The sequence below is a fragment of the Triturus cristatus genome, chromosome 8 (genome assembly GCF_964204655.1).
Source record: "Triturus cristatus chromosome 8, aTriCri1.1, whole genome shotgun sequence".
In the NCBI taxonomy this organism is placed as follows: Eukaryota; Metazoa; Chordata; class Amphibia; order Caudata; family Salamandridae; genus Triturus; species Triturus cristatus.
The window spans coordinates 1,504,980,002-1,504,998,659 of record NC_140591.1 but is presented as its reverse complement, the minus strand read 5'-3'; the positions used below and the strand labels follow the sequence as shown (position 1 = coordinate 1,504,998,659).

Here is an 18,658-nt window from a genome sequence, read left to right as displayed (position 1 = left end):
CCTTATGGTGTGGTTGTAAGTCAACCTTTTCGGACTAGCTGTCCTAGTGGTAGCGTAGGCTAAGCAATCTTTGAGGCTAAACTGGTTAAAGCGTGTTAAGCAAGCTGTTTTACCATATGTAACCCCCCTTTATACCAATGAAAGGACACCACACAGATATATATTCAAAATATATATGTATTTATTACTCAAAGTATCCCCTAGACTCTTTATGAGCACAGGAGCACAAATCGTTAAACAAGAAAGTATTACAATATACAGAAGTTGCACTTTATATGGATAGGCCCTGGTGGCCGATCAAACCATATACTAAAATAGTGGTATAAGTACCACGACTAGGAAAGGGAAAAGGCCTAGGGCCTCTAGAATCGCTGGGCCTACAAGGAGATAACGTTAGTTAGTGACCAGGAGGTCCACGGGTCGCGTGTGCAGTGAGGAAAGTTACACGCGGGCTCCCATAGGTTTTCAATGGGTGCTTAAAAGTTCAAAAGTTACTGCTAGAAGGGTCTTCTGGATGGGCTACGAACTCAAGACTTAAAACACAGACACTAGAGATGTTTCTCTACACTTGGGCACCGGAGTGCCAGCTTTACCTCACCCACAGGAAGCGGGTGCATAGGTCTCGAAGTGCGTCGGGTTTCGTCTATCTGTTCAATGGAGCCTGATGACAAAGATGCTGCAGGCGGCCGGTCCAGAAGAGATGCGGTGGATCCAAGAGTGGATTGGAGTTGTAGAAGACCTGAAAGCAGAGGGGACAGTGTTCACAGTCACTAGCCAGTGACCGGCGTGGCACCAGGTAGGTACCAGGCGATGTCGGGTGCAAACAGGTGATGAGGTGTAGCTTGTCTCCGCAGCCACGTGGTCCCTGAAGGTCAACGACGTCCAGGAGTCGGTTCACGAGCTGTCCCACGCAGGCTCTCGCTGTCGGCGGTGTCGGCGACTCGAAGGAAGCAAACAAGTTTTGGAAAAGGCAGGAGTCGTGGAAAGTGAAGAAAGCTGATTGTTCTGACCAGCAAGGTCAGAGGGGCTGCTCCTTTGGAGAGCAGCAGGGGCCAGTCTGGAGCAACCAGACCAGCATCGTAGATTTCAAGGTTCGTCGCCAAAATGGCCACTAGCCGACGGGCCAGGGACCGGGCAGGCGCGTCAAGATGCAAAGTGCAGAGGGGCCCCACGCAGATCGTGGAGATGCTGGAGGGCTCACCTTTCGTGCAGATGCTGCTCGGATGCTGGGATTCTCAGGACCCAAAGCACAACTTGGAGGGAGCCTCTGTTGTCGCGCTTGCAGCTTGTCGTGGGTCTTTTAAGATGGCTGGCTCCACGTGTCTCGGTGCCTCCACTGGTTCCTTCTTTTCAGGGACTGTGGATCGGGCGGTGAGAGGTCTGGAGGTCCAGGTCTTGTCGGGCTCTGGGCTCGGGCTCCGGCGGGAGGCAGCGGCAAAGCAGACGTCGAGTAGCTGGTTGGTGCTTGCGTTAGCAAGATGGTCACTCCCTGACCATAGGGGAGATTTTCTTCTGTCCTCTGTGCAGCAGAGCGTCGAAGTTCCCGTCTTCTTCTTGTAGTTAAGGTGATTCCAGGATGTCTGAAGTCTTAGGACACAGCTCCTACCTTTAAGCGGATTCTAGGGGCCGGACTACCTGCTAGGTCCCTCCCTAAGGGTGGGACCAGGAAGGGGGGTGGTTACACCCCCAATCCTTTGTCCAGCTCGCCCCAGGTCCGGGGCTGGTGTGCCCCAGGACCGGTTTGAACTGGCATATGCACCGAGGCTCCTTGTGAGCCTCAGGCATGTCTGATTCCATTCAAGCCCTACCTGACCAATACACAAAATCCTGTCTGGGGTGGTGCACGCACCTCCCCTGGCAGGAAACCCTTTGTCCACGTCTCCCAAGCTGGAAGGACTCCCAGCAGCAGGAGGGCAGACTTGTGTCTGTGGTGGCAGCATCCATTTTGTGGAGCTGAGGCTATGTCTGATTTTACCCGGGTTTCAGGTACTGTACATATCGTGTCCCTCTAGAAGGGAGGAATGCTAACCCCGTCGCCAGAATTGGCGAGGGGTTAGTATTCCAATTCGTATGACACCTTACTCGACATGTTTTGATAAAGCCAAACCAAAGATAGCATTTAACCGCGAGGTTCATAATGCACTTAAGAGTATATGGTATGACGATATCTGGAAACGGTAGAAGGAAGTTGTTCCGACCACTGCAGACAGGCTCAGCTCATGCCAGAGCACCATCTCACATGGAACCAAGCACTCTGCCTTCAGGATTGTTAAGGCCTGCCATAGGAGTCACTTATATGTTAACATGTGTCCCATTTAAGGTTAGGTATAGGTATACTACACCTAAGTAAGAGGTGGTTACACCAACTTACCCCAGCTGAGTGATCAGCCAGTTGTGTCAAATTGTTAGGCCAGGCCAGGGGTGGCACAATACATGCTTCAGCCCCTGGTAGGCCTTAGATACACCAATGCCCTGGGTACCTAGTGTACACTGGTACATGGGCTCACAGGGTGATCCAATTCCAATTGGGTATGCACCTAGGGTACATGGAGTCCCTTTTAAAGAGAGAGCAGATGGGCTGAGATCCTGAATGGCAGGATCTCAGGCCAACTAAGTCGAAAAACCAGCTAGACACTAGGCAAAAAAATTGGGGGTAACCATAGTCAGATATCCACCTTCCTACACTTGGACATTTCTTTAGCGAAGGGTGAAAAAATAAAACACCCTTTGGTCGGAAAAGTGATGTACACGACTAAAATGTGTCGCACCCACACAGTAAATGATGTAATGGCTCAGCCATTCTACAAACTAGGAAGTGTGAAGGATCTTTTACTTTCTGTCTTTTAATCTGTGCTTAGTGGTGGAGGTGTTTGGTGTTTGCTGGTGAGTTTGGTGTTGTATAACAAGGCGAAATATATATATTTCTCCTTACTGCCCCTCCCTCACACGTCCCTTGGGGAGGAAAAGGAATCTGACGCATTCCCAGATTAAGGAGACCTTGTAAATATGGGAGTGCATCAGATTCCAAGGATATTGCTTGGGAACACCCACAGCAACACTCATGGAGAGACCCTTCCACGCAGGTAATGCGTGATAGGGGGCCATTTTTATCATGCCATGAAAAGCTACGCAGGGTGGCTTTACACGGCCTTGTAAATATGGTCAGGCCCAAAATAGTGACGCACCAGTTGCGCAATGGCCTTGACAATAAGACCCACCAGGTTTTATTTCAACACACATGGTCCTCTGCTATCTATTACTTGCATTAACGCCCAAACCCAGGTGCTTATTACAAATCCAGTGTGCCCCCATAACGTCACTTTTCTTGATGCCCAAAAGGCTATCATTGCAGACCCATCACCTGGAGGCCAGTCTGAGCCACATGGGCGTAGAGTAAGGCAAGGCAGCCAATTGCATTGCTTTGCCTTAATCCATACCTATGGGGCCATTCAAAGCCATGCAGGGTGGCTTAGCGTCACAATACAAATATGATTGAGAGACCAGCACCACCAGAGTGTCATGAAAAGTGAGGTTCACTGCAGCACAGGCCTCTAGTGACTGAGGTCCTATGTATTTTTATTTGGTATTGTGGGACTTGTAGTTCTGGTGACTCGTCTTTTACATATGACTACAAGTGATGGTTAACAGAGGTGACCGAGGACTGGTGCTGCACTTCACACATGGAAGTGTATAACACGATGGAGCTGGAGTCAGCTGTGCAACATGTAACTGGCCAGTGTGACTGACTATATATATATATATATATATATGATGCTTAACAGTACATTATCCACATACCTGCCCTTTGCCCTGCACACGGCACAGTGGAGCTAGCTGGATTCATGACATGACCTTTTTCCCCACATTCACCCTTTTTGCGACTTACCCTGTAGGTCTTTTTGGCCCTCTTGGACTGTTTTACCCGGAATGTCCTGCCACTAACTCCTCTGGAATGACAGCTGCCACATCTCCTTCTGGACATCCAGCTCCTCCTGGTTTGCTGAGCTTCCTCCTCCGGTTTGCATTACTGCCTTCAGGTTCTTTGCCATTTTCTCCTTCGTCCTGCGCTTTATGTCATGTAAGCGTTTCTTCAAGTCGGTCACTGTCCTCTTCGCTTGTCCCACACTATTGACCTTGCCCAGTATGAACTGCCAAATGGCTTCTTACTTTGATAATGGCAATTTTGAGGTAACAAACAGCTGGTGTTGGTGGTCTGTCACCTCATTGAGCAAGATCTCATTTTCCTCAAAGAGGTTGGACTCCCTCTTCCACAGGAAGTCTGTCTGGACATCCTGGCTGGTTCTGGGCTTGTTGTATTGACTGCAAGTTTCTTCTCCCTGCTCCATTGCTCCCTTCAGTCCAATCTGGTTTAATCTTTTGAATTTGTGTCATTTTGTTATCCATTTTGTCATGATTTCACGCAGTAAACAGTGGTTCTAAGGTTGTTTGGCTCACTTTATGTGACACTATTCTGCTTACGCCACTTTTATAGCAAATGCATTCATTTTTGCAGCGCCATAAAGCCAGCATAATCTTTAGTGACGTAGCTCGCAACTTACAATAAGGTGCACCATACCGTAAATATGGCGTATCCATGTCGCAAAAAATTGATGCAGTGTTTCAGAATTGATTTTATCGCATCTCTGCTCTGCGCTGCGCCAGCGATGAGTCATTTCTTGCAAATGAGGCCCCTAAGGTTTTCTGCTATTTCCATAACTGCTGGATGAATAGTGCAGAATCTTCACTATTTAACCAGCGGCTGGGTAAATATTTAAGTTTTCCTGCTATTTGTTCTGCCGCCAACTGGACAGTGTAGAATCTCTACTAATTAGCCAGTAGCTGGGTAAATAGTGAAGTGTTTCTGCTTTTTACACAGCCACCAGCCCAAAAATCCAGAATCCCTACTACTTAGCCAGTGGTCGGGTAAATAGTGAAGTTTTTCTGCTACTTGCTTTCCTGTTGGCCAAACAGTGCAGAATCCATTTAGCCAGCGGGCGGGTAAAGATTGTAGTTTCTCCACTATTTTTAAGGCTGCCGGCTAAATTGTAAATGATTTTTACTATTTAACTAGCGGCCGAGTACATAGGTAACAAAAACGCTATTTACCTGGATGCGGAGTAAATAGCCACTACCATGTTAAAAGCTTCCCTAAGCATGCACATGCAGTCTTCCTTTACGCCATATTTTTAACCTTTTATTATTTTTCCAGGGTTTATCACTAATAATTTTTCTCCTATTATTCGACTTTACTATAGCGCATGAGCCTTGGTGTTTTTTTACCTCTTGAGACTTCCCTGTTAGTTACTGATTTGGAATATACTCTGGAAGATGCTAGAGTTTTGCTTTTAAGAGTATTTAATCTCCCTGACGCGATTTGTATCTTACACTCCTTGAGGTATTTTTGTATTTTTTTGTTTTTTATTATGACACACAGGTTCCTGATCACTACATAATGTGTTTGAGGTACTAGTTTGCAATTCTGCGTTATGGCAAGGGCTCCCTGGCGGACATACTCTTAACTTCACATACTATCTTTTGAGAACAATTCTGCCTTCAAGTTTCATTAATCGAAGATAATTAACCATAATTACAAATCTGTCTTTGTAAAAAAAAAAATACCATGAAGTTCTTCAAAAAGGAAAGTAAAGAACACGGAGGAGTACAGAATAAAGCTTATATATATATATATATATATATATATATATTATATACTGGCGGTCACCAGTAGTTAGTTATAGTTAGGACCGTGTTTCCATAGGAAATCCGCAACATTCTATTTGGAATAAGTTTGGCGCCGATTGACGAATCCTCGCGAAATTTCTAAAATAGGTGGGGCGCTCCGCTACGCTCCTTCCCTGAAAGTCTCGGGGGCATTCGTCAAGCGGGGGCTGAGAAAAAGGGGGGGTCCCAAAACACGTTTTCCCCATGCATTTTTCCATAGGACCTTTAGTCCAAGCTACAGCCCGAACGGCTGAACAGAATTACTTGAAATTTGGCAGAGAGGTAGTCCTCAGGTCAGGGATGTGCCTTTTGCAGGTCTGGTGTCAATCTGTTCAGTAGTTCCTGAGAAAATAGCATTTAAAAGCATATAAATATCTATAAGCGCGTACCGTGCGCGCACCGTGCGAGCACCGTGCGAGCACCCTAACGTGCGCGAGCGTAATTCTGATTGGTGGTTACATGTTAGTCAACGTTGAATCGGTCGAAATCAGGAAGTGTCGGCCGCCATTTTGTTTGTTTTCAGTGCGAGATTAAAAAAGGAAGGTGGCGTACGTGAAAAGGGGGCAGGGTAGGGAGTTCCTGACCCCCTAGCCTTTGTCAGGGGGTCCCTGAAGGACCCTGAAGGCAGAAAAAAAAAAAAAAAAAAATTTAAATCGCGGGGGTGCGTAGTAGTTTATTGTAAAATAAATATATAAAAAAATAATAATACATACATAACTTAGCATTTAAAAAAACGTACAAATTCACTGAAAAAACCATAGGTTTCATACACGTTATAGTTAGGAATTAGCATTTAAAAAACCTTGCAAATTCACTTAAAAAAACATAGGTTTCACACATGTTATAGTTAGGTGGATATTTCACTCGTAAAAAAACAATGAAATTCCCCCGTTATAGTTAGTTCAGATAATTATAACTCGCGCGACCGCCACTCTATCACAAGGATGATGTCATCAGTGATGTCATGAGTGATGTCACTGACCATGTCATGAGTGATGTAATATGTGACGTCATCAGCAGTGCATTGCGGGCGCGCGAGTTATAGTTATCTGAACTAACTATAACGGGGGAATTTCATTGTTTTTTTACGAGTGAAATATCCACCTAACTATAACATGTGTGAAACCTATGGTTTTTTAAGTGAATATATATATATATTTAAACACACACACACACACACACTCTTTTAAAATGAATCTTGAATTAAGTTTAGTATTTTTATAAAGTAATTTGGAGAAAGTCAGCTGGCTACTATCTGGCGGAGACAGAAGGGGCACTGCTTTAGCCAGCTCTGAAGATACAGGCTTGCTATATCTACGTTTTGTCACCAGGTTAGCCTTTTCATTATCTGACACAGCTTTCGCTTCCATGGTGGCCCTGTTTCAGCGGGAAAAGAAAATCATTAATGGCTAAGTATGTCTTCAGTGTGGACCTCTCAAACAATTTACTGGGGTGGAATCACTGCTGATTCATTATTATCTGTCCTCCCAAGTGCATTGGGTTTTGCAGTTCACTGTGGTGATGGTACTCACATATAAAGTTGTTCTCCATCAAGTATTAGCAGAACCAGTGCTGGACATCACTGGGCTTATGCTTCGTGGCCATTCCCAGTCTTCCCCAGAGAGCAGTGCATTAGGTTTGACTGTGCTTAACAGGCTGTATTTAGTTCCTCATTTCACCTCCAGCTGCAGGTGGATCCCATACCTCATCAGCCACAAGAAACAAGACACTATCAGGGTCATTTACACTCTGGCACACAGTTTATTTGTACTTTTTACACTAACGCCTATATTTCTCATTGTGTTCAGCACATGTGACTGGCACTAATTCAAACATAAATGCCAACTCAAACCAAACATGTTAAAATGCATTTTGAAATGGACATTTTAGGAACCTCATTGTGGGTTGCTCTTCAGTGCTGATGTAGCTAGAAATTTCTGTTACTGGCGCCACAGAAATGGCAAAGTTCATCGATTTCATGTAACCCAGTTGTTTCTTTATGGATATTTTATTTGCTCAAAGCAAGCAAAATCTCGAATAGTGAAAACACATGGAAATATGGAATAACTCCATTCAAAGAGGACAAATCTTATACCTCTATGGCAGACGACATTACCAGATGATTTTTCATGGCAGCAGCAAAATGGAAATGGGCCGCAAAAGTCAACCATCAATGCTTTATTGTAAAGTAAATATAGTCTGTAAAAATATCTATTCTTACCACATTGAAGACCTTAATTAAAGAGAAGAAAGTGAGGTCCAAGGTCAGTTAATAACACTCAGTAATACATTAGCAGCATATAAACCCGGGACAGTTTTGTCTCACACAACGTGTTAAAAATGAGCATTAAAGCCTGGTAAAACCGGATCCACCCTGTTAATATCCATTCCCCGGGATTTATATTATAATTTCATATTAATTAAGGTGATACTACATGGCATTGTGCGTGCACTCCCACAGTACTGTGTAACTCGTGACCCTGGTGCTTCACTTTAGACATAGGTATGGTTACAACTGTCTGCTGGATAGCTTCAATTTGCATATCTATTCCCTTGATCTTTCCCAGCTCTTAATGTGCCCCAATTTAAATAAGAAGATGTGAGAAATTGGGTGTTGGCTGACTGTGGTGTGAGATCTGGTCAAGCAACAGCCACAATCACTTGCAGGATGAAGAACAAAGGCACTAAATTAACAAGTGCTTAACCTTTGGTAACTTGGCACAAAATGCAGCCATGCATAACTTACGAGGCATTGTGTAAAGAATTTATGCAGCACATAAATAGTTTGAAAGTGAAAACATAACACAAGAAAAATCCCAAACCGATTTGAAAAAAACAAAGCAAATGTTATTAAATTATTTGACACTAAAACAACTAAAATCCAAAAAGTCTAATCTGAGTTATACATTTTTAAAGTTTTTAGTGAAAACTGCCACCTAAAAGTTCAAAGAGCCAACTGTGGACATCTAGTAGCATGAGACTGGGTCAAAGTTGAAAAATATGAGCTACCGCAAAGGAGCGCTGTTTGGCTATACAAAGTGGATTAGGCCCGGTCAGTGCTTACATTCGGACTTAGAAGTCATTCTGAGAAAAAGTGTCTGAGAAGGTAAAGTTCAGTGGGGAAAGGCTGCAGGGGATTTCCAAGGAGGGAGCATTACCATTGAATAGCCTTGGTTCAAACCCACGGGGAAGATTTCTACATTTGGTCCTAGTGTCTGAAATGGAAGTCAAAAAATCTCCAGTGGGAAGAGGCAGTGGACTTTAGCGACGAAAGTTCCTTGAGGCCAGATACCCTTTGTTGGAGGACCGTTGAAAAGGATTTACTGCTGCGGAGAAGAATGTAGCAGGAGAAGCTGGTCTTCACCTTGTTCTCAGAGCAGTGTTTGCCAAAATGTCTTTCCTCAGTTTTGGGATTTAGACATCTGGCACCTTTAGCACCCCAACCAAGGGTCCAGGGCTGTTGAGACAGCTCTTGGAGGTTCAAAACTCACTCAGGGTGAATCCAGGTGAGAGTTCAAGATCCTATTGTGTCCCTCTGGCTCTGAACAGGAGGCAAAAAAACTAGCCCTTAGAGTCACTCTGGTAGTCCTTGGTTCAGGTGAAGGTGTAGAGCTCAACATCAGTTCTGCCTCTGAAGATTTGAGGCAGGCTCCAAGCAGCAACGCATTCCCTTCAGGTACAGAAAAGCAGAATTGCAGACTGCACAATAGGTCACAACAGGTCACAGCAGCTAGCTTTTCACCACAATTCCAAAGACACCAAACATTGCATAGCGTCCTGCTCCCAATTGGAAATTACCACTTATGAAATGCAATAAGGGATATCCAATCCTATCCTATGGAAGGGATAGGCCTCACAGTAGTGAAAAACAAATTTGGGAGTTTTTCACTACCAGGACATGTACAATTTAAAAGTACATTTCAAACCTTTCAAATCCACAGCCCCCTGCTCTATGGGCTACCTAGGTCCTACCTTAGTGCTGACTTTTATATAATAAAAGGGGGAATAAGACTTGGCAATGGGATTTAATGCTAAGTCAACATGGCAGTTTAGAACTGCCTTCAGGCTGCAACGGCAGACCTGGGACATTTAAGGTGCTACTTAAGTGGGTGACACAATAAGTTCTGTAAACTCACTGGTAGAATTTAGTTTCAAGGCCCTGGGTATATGGGTATATGGTATACCACTTTACAAGGGACGTCTAAGTAAAGTAAGTATGCAGTTGGGTATAGGCCAATGTACCTAAGGTTTTGGAGAGTGAGCATAAGCTCTTTACCACTTGGAAGTAGTGGCAAAGTGCACAGAGTCCCAAGGACAATGAAAATAAGAGCAGCATAAAGGGTGAAGGTGAGGCAAAAAGGTTGGGTTAAGACTACCCTAAGGCTCACAGGTCTAAAACAGAGCAAGTTATTTTTCCTGAAACACACCTTACATTTACTTCCTTTGTTCTGGAAGTATTTAAGTTCACAAAACTAAAACATGGAAGTATGTAGAATCTAGAAGAAATGGTATGATTTCCACAAATTCATGATCCCAATTTTATGCAGTCTTCTTTTAATATGTTCCTTGAAACTATGGATAGAATATTGATTGACAAGTAGAAGCGAGATTGATTGCTGTAGAACGTGTGATTGGTAGAAACTATGCCCAGGTAGGGGAAGAGCGGACTTTAAAAATCTTGACCCAAATGTCAGAGGTGATCTGCTGAAATATTTATATACTTTATGATTTTCTAACTAAATTGCATATTGCTTATGCTTGCAGTAGTACCTGGTGTCACAACAAATGACATTGTGCAAACACATCACTGCCTTAGGGTGTGCAAGATTGAGAAATGGCCCTTTTACCGTGCTCACAGTAGAAAAATGAAGCAACTGATCAACTGACACTAAGTTCAAAATGACATTATATTATATATCATGAAGGCTAAAACGTGGTTAAATATCTACTACACTCCGTCAGGCAGCCCACTTATAAGGAATATATCAGGGCTCTTTAACAAGGGTCACTGCAGAAGTGCTCTTTGCCTGTAAGTTTACTCAAATTCCCAATAACAACTATTAACCAAGTACATTGGGTTTTGCAGTTCATTGTGGTGATGGAACTCACATGTTGTTCTCCATCAAGTATTAGCCGAACCAGTGCTGGACATCACTGGGGTCATGCTTCATGGCCATTCCCATTAATCTCCAGAGACCAGTGCAAAAGGTCTGAGGGTGTTTAACATGCTGCATTTGGTTTCTAATGTCAAGGGCCACCTCAAGCTGGAGGCAGATCCCATAATTCATCAGCCACAAGGAACAAAACACGATGAGGGTTATTTACACTCCTGCGCAATTTCAGATATGACACACAGGTTATTTGTAACTTTTACACTAGCGCCTATTTTTCTCATTGTGTTCAGCACATGTAACTGGCACTTATTCGAACACAAATGCCAACTCAAACCAAACATGTTAAAATGCATTTTGAAATGGACATTTTAGGAGCCTCATTGTGAGTTGCCCTTGAATACTGATTTAGCTAGAAATTCCTGTTACTGGCGTCACAGAAATGGCAAGGTCCATGGATTTCAAGTGAACCCAGTGGATTCTTTATGGATATTTTATTTGCTCAAAGCAAGCAACATCTCTAATAGTGAAAACAAATGGCAATATGGAATTACTCCTTTCTAAGAGGACCCTTGGTGTCCCAATAGTAATCATCCTATACCTCTGTGGCAGACAAGGTTACCAGATGATTTTCTATGGCACCGGCAAACTGGTAATGGGCTGCTAACATCAACCACCAATGCTATATTGTAAATTAAATAGAGTAAGTAAAAAAACTGTTCTTACCAGTTTGATGTCCTTAATTAAAGAGAAGAAAGTGAGGTCTAAGGTCAGTTAATAACACTTAGTAATACATTGTCAGCATATAAACCCAGGACAGTTTTGTCTCACACAACGTGTTAAATATGAGCATTAAAACCATAAAAAACCGGATCCACCGAGTTGATCCCCATTTTAATTGCATATTAATGAAGGGGTAAAACTGCAGGGCATTGGACTTGCACTCATACAGTACTGTGTAACTCAAGACCCTGGTGCTTCACTTCAGACATAGGCATGTTTATAACTGTATGATGGCTAGCTTTGATTTGCTTATCTGTTCCCTCGATCCTTCTCTGATCCTAATGTGCCCAGATTAAAACAGGAAGGTGTGAGAAATTGCATTGTTGGTTGGTGTCACAATCACTTGCAGAATGATCCACAAAGAGGCACTAAATTACCCAGTGCTTAACTCTGGGTAACCTGGCACAAAAAGCAGTCAGGCTTAAATTAGAGGCAATGTGTAAGGTATCTATGTAGCACATAAACAGTTTTAAAGCAAAAGCACAACACAAGAACAATCCCAAACCAATATAGAAAAACAGAGTGAATGTTAATAATGTAGTTGAAACCAAAACAAACACAATTCCATAAGTCTAATCTGAGTTATACATTTTTAAAGTTTACTTTTTTTTGTTTATTTATTTTCTCAGGCATGCATTAATTCATTTAGTACAAAACAAAGAACAAAATTTTACATAGCACTTACTTAAGGATGTAAACAAAGAACAAATAGGTCCTACTCTGAACATAAGAGCAAAAACAGACAGGCACAATACAACATAATTCCTCTTTTCCCCTATTGCTCCATAAGGGGTTCCCGTTGTCCTCGCTCTTCGGCCTTTACATTTGTATAATGCCACCTCTAAGTTATATACATGAAATAATCTAGCGTACCAAGCCTGGTAGGTGGGAGGATTCACATCCTTCCATTGTGAGGCGATCATTATGCGAGTTACCACTGTTATTATGAAGCAGAAGTATACTTGGGTTTGTCCCAGCTGTAGAGTCTCGTCACAGCCAAATAACATCAATGTAGCAGTTAATTGGATCAACTGTCCCTTGTTTTGATACATAAAGGTTTTAATCCCTTGTTTCATTACATCCAATTTATCACAGCCAAAAAACATATGAACTGTGTCACCTTTACCGCACCTGGGACAAAGGTGGTTTTCTCTTTTCCCCCAAGCAAACAATTTTGCTGGTGTAAAATACAATCTAAATACCATTTAAGATTGTCTGATAGAAATATGTTTTTTTGAGAGTTCTAGGGATCTGCATAAATCGACAACCTGGTTTAAAAGTTTGTCTGCCCAAACACTTTCTAATCTAACTAAGTTGTCACTGATAGCCCTCTGTAGAATTGAATATAATTCTTTTATGGGTGGCTGCTCATATACTAAACAATTCAATATCGGCATTCGAGCAGTACCTGTAATCTGTGATACCATGGGCTTAATCATTTCACTGATTTGAATATATTTAAAGATTGACCTAGAGTCTATCCCATATCGAAACCGGAGTTCATCAAATGGTATAATACCATTTAAATTTGTAATATCTCCTATGTTGTTAATTCCGGCCCTCTCCCAGCTTTGCCCTATAGTATCATATAGCGGACCAGGAAATATCGAAGACTGCCAAAGAAGTAGATGTCTCTGGATCTTTGGAATTTTTTTAAAACTTACTGACCTTACGCCAAACGTTCCAAGCTGCTCTTATATACTTGAATTGTGTTTTCTTGTAATAGCTCCCTTTCAGGTGCCTTAGTAATTTCCCGGCGCTGCCTTGCCTAAAGCTAGTTCATATATGGAAGGAGGGTTGGTCCTATACTGATCTCCCACGGTAGATTCTGCCCCTATTCTAGATTTAAACAAAAGAGACATCTTCTGCAGCATCATCGCCCAATAATAATGTAACAAATTAGGGACTGCCAACCCGCCTCTGTCCTGGGGTAGAGTCATGAATTTCATCGACCTCCTAATCTTCTTGTACCCCCATATAAATTGTGCAAATATCCTTTCCCTTTTTCAGAAAGACGACTATATTAGTCTCCTGCCAAGATGGTGGTGGGGCCCCCTTTTGTTGCACTGCGAAAATCAGATCAAGAAACAAAAGAGCTATTTCTATTTGTAAAGCTTTATAAATCTCCATGGGGATTCCGTCCGGACCAGCCGCTTTACCGAAAGCCATTGCCTGAAGTGCCTCTATTACTTCATTTATTGTTAGATCCGCTTCTAGCTCCTGTATAATAGGAGGTACTGCCACTGCCTCCATATCTCTTACACCTCTATCCCTAGAGCTATATAAGTCTATATAGAACTCTGCGAATATCTTAATTATTTCCTGGGATTCAGTCACTATCTTACTATCCTTTCCCTTCAACCTTGAGATATGGTTTGCAGTTTCTCTTTGTTTTAAGCGGAGTGCCAGGTGTTTTCCTGATGTCTCATTATACTTATAGTTGTCCCGAACACGAGTCTGATATATTTCTGCATTCGTTTTATTAAAAATACCATAGATTTTTGCCTTTATTCTTATAACTGCCAATTCCACTTGTGCTTGTTTCTCCTCCTGTTTTTGAGCGATTGCAAGCATATGTTCTACCTCGTAATTTGATAGTTCTTCTATTAATTTCTTTATTTCTTCTTTCTGTCTTTTCTTATGTCGCCCCACATAACTAATAATCTCACCCCTAAGCTCTGCTTTGAATGTATCCCAGACCATTTCCCTAGATGTGCTGAACCTATTCATGTCGAAAAACTCAAAGGACCATCTTGTAAATGACCGTTCATGGCCTTGAATCTCCACATCCAGTATGAGCGGATTATAATCTGATAGGACCCTGGGTAATTTCCTAATATTTCCTGTATTAGCCAATGCTGCAGAGACAAAAACATAGTCAAGCCTTACATATTTTCTACGTGGGCATGAAAAATATGTATACCCTGGGTCCGCTGATTTTTTATAGGACCACAGATCAACTAGCCCATGGCTCTCCACCAAAGCCTTTAGTGCCTTGAAGACTTGCGGTTTCCTACCCGTATAATTCCCCCTACAGGAACCAATACCATTAACTTCCAAATGGATATTAAAATCCCTGCAAATGACAAGAGGAGCCGGCCAGGATACAAGTTCAAGTTCTAACTCTAACAGTAAGTCTGGGTCATCCAAATCAGATCCATAGATAGTACACAGTGTGACCTTGGATATTAAAGCGATTGCCCACCTACCCCATTTGTCTGATAACAAACGCTTTAGTGGTGGCATTCTAATAGATGTATGGATTGCCACACCTCTGGTCCTAGTAGTTTGGAATGAGCAGATAGCTTGAGTGTATCCTGGAATAGCGTTAAGATTTCTACTTTGCCACGGGAGGTGAGTGTCCTGTTGACATAAAATGTCTGTGCCCAGAGAACATAATACCTCCCCGACCAGGCCTCTCTTACCCCTGTCATTGAGGCCTCCAATATTCACAGAGCAAATACTCAGCCTGCCCATCTCTGTACTTTTTTCCTAGGCCTACAATGATCTTTGCACCCGATGTTCAGATTAACATCCATTAACCACTTAATGTTCCAACACAAATATGCTTCCCTGAGTTTTTTCTTTTTTCCTCTCCCCCAATTCCTCCCTCCCCTCCCCCTTCACCCCTTCACTCCCTACCCCCACCCCCATTTCCCCCCTCCCATCTCTGAGAAGCGACAGACCTGTGTCGGTCTGTGGTTGATGAATGGTGACTTCCTCCCAAGGTGACAAATATAAATATTAGTGTCGCTATAGAAATCTCCTATTTTATTTTAGTTTTTCCTTCATTTCCCCCCCTTTTTTTTTAAGAAGAAAAAAGCAGAAAAACATACACCAGACAGAAAAAAGAGACTGAAAAGCAGACAAGGAGACAAAAACATCTCCTGACTCAGATAACCTCAGATTCTTGAGTCTACTATACTATTGTCGTGGGGAGATTGAAGCAATTAAATAAACACCCTGGTGAAACCCAGCTTTTTCCCTTAATCCTATCCACTAAGCCTTTAGTCCTCTGACCTTCCCACCCTATTTTGATAATATAGCCAGTTTGTGGTTACTTTTAAAGTTTCAAATTTATTTCCCCCCTGCGTTGAGATACTCCTTTTCCTTGATCTCTGACGTAAAAAATGTCATCTGGTCTCTCCATATTATTTTCAGATGGGCTGGATTTAGCAGAAATGCCTGCGCCCCTTTTTCCTGAAAGGGGTGAATCAACTGGCGCAGACACCAGTGGCGCTCCACGGTGACATGGCAAAAGTCTGGCCTGCAAAAAAATCAGTCGATCGCTGCGCCTCTGGTCTAACTTCTTCAAACACGCTTTGTCTCAGCAAATAGTTCCCAAAGTAGACCAGGAGCGCTCGTGGTTTAGCGTCTGGGCAGATTGGCTGCCTGAGGGTGAACGGAACTCAGTGCACCCTCTGGACTTCCTGTGACCAGTTCCAGCCTTCCAGATCCGGGAAAGAGTTCTGCAATAGTTGTACCATATATTCTCGTGCATCCGATCCCTCCTTCCCCTCGGGAATACCCAGAAAACAAAGGTTGTTGCGCCTCTGTCGATTTTCACTCTCTTCCAGTTTCCATTGGATATCCACTAGTTGTGATTCATGAGCTTCCACTTGTCCCTTTGAACCAGCAACATCCATCTCCAATGAGGCTGTTCTTAATTCAAGCTTGGTCATTCGATCACATATGATGTTGCAAGTTTTGGCAACTTTCCTCACTGCCCCTTGAAGTTTATGATTGGCATTCTGTGCCCACTTGCTCTCACGACGTGATTCTTCCCGGTGGGCCACTACACACTGCAGAATAGAGTCCAGTGTGGGGGTGTAGGGGGTATCACAACCAGTGTCATCTCTGTAGGAGTTATATTATTAACCCCAACCAGTAGATCACCCGCCGAGTAATCCCACCTCAGATCCTTCTGTTTCTGGTTACCGGTTCTGGCTGCTTTATGGTGTGCTTTTTGTGTTGTAGAGAAGTTATCAGTGCCCTTACCAACCAATCCACTACCGGTACCACTTCCAGCTACACTTTCCGCCTCGCTGGAGCCACTTTTAGATCAGATATCTGACTCCTCCTCTGACCATGTAATATCGGACAGTGAGAAATAGTCATTTGCCTCAGAGACTATTTCCCTTTCCCGTTCCCTTGGATCCTGTGGGGTTCTAAATAGTCTCAAGGGGTTTCCAGGTTTCAATGTTCCTGCTACTTCTGGGACAGGGGGTTCAAACCATGACCGTTGGGTGGGCCTTTCTTTCCCCCTGTGTTCACTACTTTCTTATCTATAGTATCTTTTTTTACATCTCTTTTTCCCTGCTCCTTGGATTCATTTGCCCCCCCTTGGTGGCATGCAGAAAGGCTAACTTCATCCCACTCATTATCCTCAGGTATCACCGTCTTTCTCCCTTCCCTGTCTGCCTCTCCCATTATTTCAGTATTAGTTGCTGCCAGTTCCTCAGCCTGCTTTTGACCTTCTCCCCCGTTTGCTGCTAGTCCATCTAATCCAACTGCACATTTTTCCTGTATGATGCCCCCTCAGCTATTCATGCCCCGCTATTATCTTACTGGACTGATTCTGGTTCTGTTGCTGACCACCTTCCCTTTCAGTCTCTGACCCAGTCTGCGTTGATTCCTTTCGTTGCTCACTGGAGCTGCTTCCAGCTCCCCTCAGCATGTCAATCACAGAGACGGCGATGCGAGGTTGCTGGGGCTGGAGTTGTGCACCCGCGCCCCTCCCCTTCCCATCCGTGGAAGCCTCCGGCCGATTCCTCTGTATCCTGCTCTGAATTGTGCTAGGGACTGTCTCTGATTCCAGCGCTATCGGTTGTGGAGATTTCTTGGGGGGCTGGGCACCACCTCTGCCTTTTGTGCCGATGTTGGGACGCATATCGACCGATCCGGACGCCGAGACACAGACCAACTCCCTCTCAAATCCTCGGCAGCCATGAATCAACTGCTCTGCCAGTGGTACCAACGCCGTAACCCAGCCTCGAAGTGAGTCGCTCTCTAACACCAGTACGAATGTTGGTGAGGCTCGAGCTTTAATAGCGCAATTGGTGTCTCTGATTGTCACTGTCGCTGGGGTGACCTCCATGTTCAGTTATCCACAGCTGTGGGCATGAGTACTGCTGTCACCTTGGGGAGCCACCTACGACTGGTTACTCGGTCGCCATCTTGCCCCAATTTTTAAAGTTTCCATTGAAAACTACCATTGAAAGTTTCAAAGCACCAACCGTGGACATCTAGTAACATGAGACCGGGTACACGTCAAAAAATATGACTGACCAAGATGGAGGGCGGTTTGGATACACAAAGTGGATTGGGCCCGGTCAGCGCCTACCTTTGGACTTAAAAGAAATTCTCAGAAAAGTGGCTGAGAAGGTAAAGTTCAGTTGGGAAAGGCTGCAGGAGATTTCCGAGGAGGGAGCATCGCCGTCGGATAGCCTTGGGTCAAACCCACGGTGAAGATTTCTATCTTTGATCGTAGTCTCTGAAATGGAAGTCAAAAATCTCCAGTGGGAAGAGATAGTGGGCGGTAGCGAAGAAAGTTCCATCTGGCACCTTTAGCACCACAACCAAGGGTCCAGGGCTGGTGGGACAGCTCTTGGAGGTTCAGAACTCACTCACGCTGAGTCCTGGTGAGGGTTCAAGATGGTGAGTGCATTTTGTGTCCCTCTGGCTCTGTGCAGGAGGCCAACAAACTAGCACTTGGAGCCACTGTAGTAGTCCTGTTTTCAGGTGAAGATCTCAACAGCACGGATGGCCTTTGAGGATTCAAGGCTGGCTCCAAGCAGCAAAGCATTCCCTTCAGGAACAGAAAAGCAGTCTTGCAGAGTGCACAGCAGGTCACAGCAGCTGGCTTTTCACCACAATCACAAAGACACAAACATGACATAATAAAACTAGCTGAGGTGGTAGGAGTTTTCGCTATTGTGCCACTAAGGCATGGAACAGTCTTCCTTTCCATCTTAGGAACTCTACAGAACTTCGCCTCTTTAGGAAGGGATTAAAAACTTGGTTATTTTCCCAGACGATCTTCT

General features: G+C 43.7%; 1 long non-coding RNA gene across 5 annotated transcripts in view; it reads right to left on the bottom strand.

Annotated features, from left to right (window-relative positions):
- The window catches only part of LOC146806014 (uncharacterized), a 664,408-nt gene that overhangs the window by 126,622 nt on the left and 519,128 nt on the right, over positions 1–18,658 (bottom strand). The window contains exon 4 of one of the 5 annotated variants that reach the window (XR_014967970.1): positions 7,943–7,954. The exons of 3 other annotated variants lie outside the window; for them this stretch is intronic. This is a non-coding gene — a long non-coding RNA (uncharacterized LOC146806014). Of the gene's footprint in view, positions 1–7,942; positions 8,000–18,658 lie in introns of all 5 variants that reach the window. One more of the 5 variants, XR_014967971.1, reaches the window with a different exon arrangement.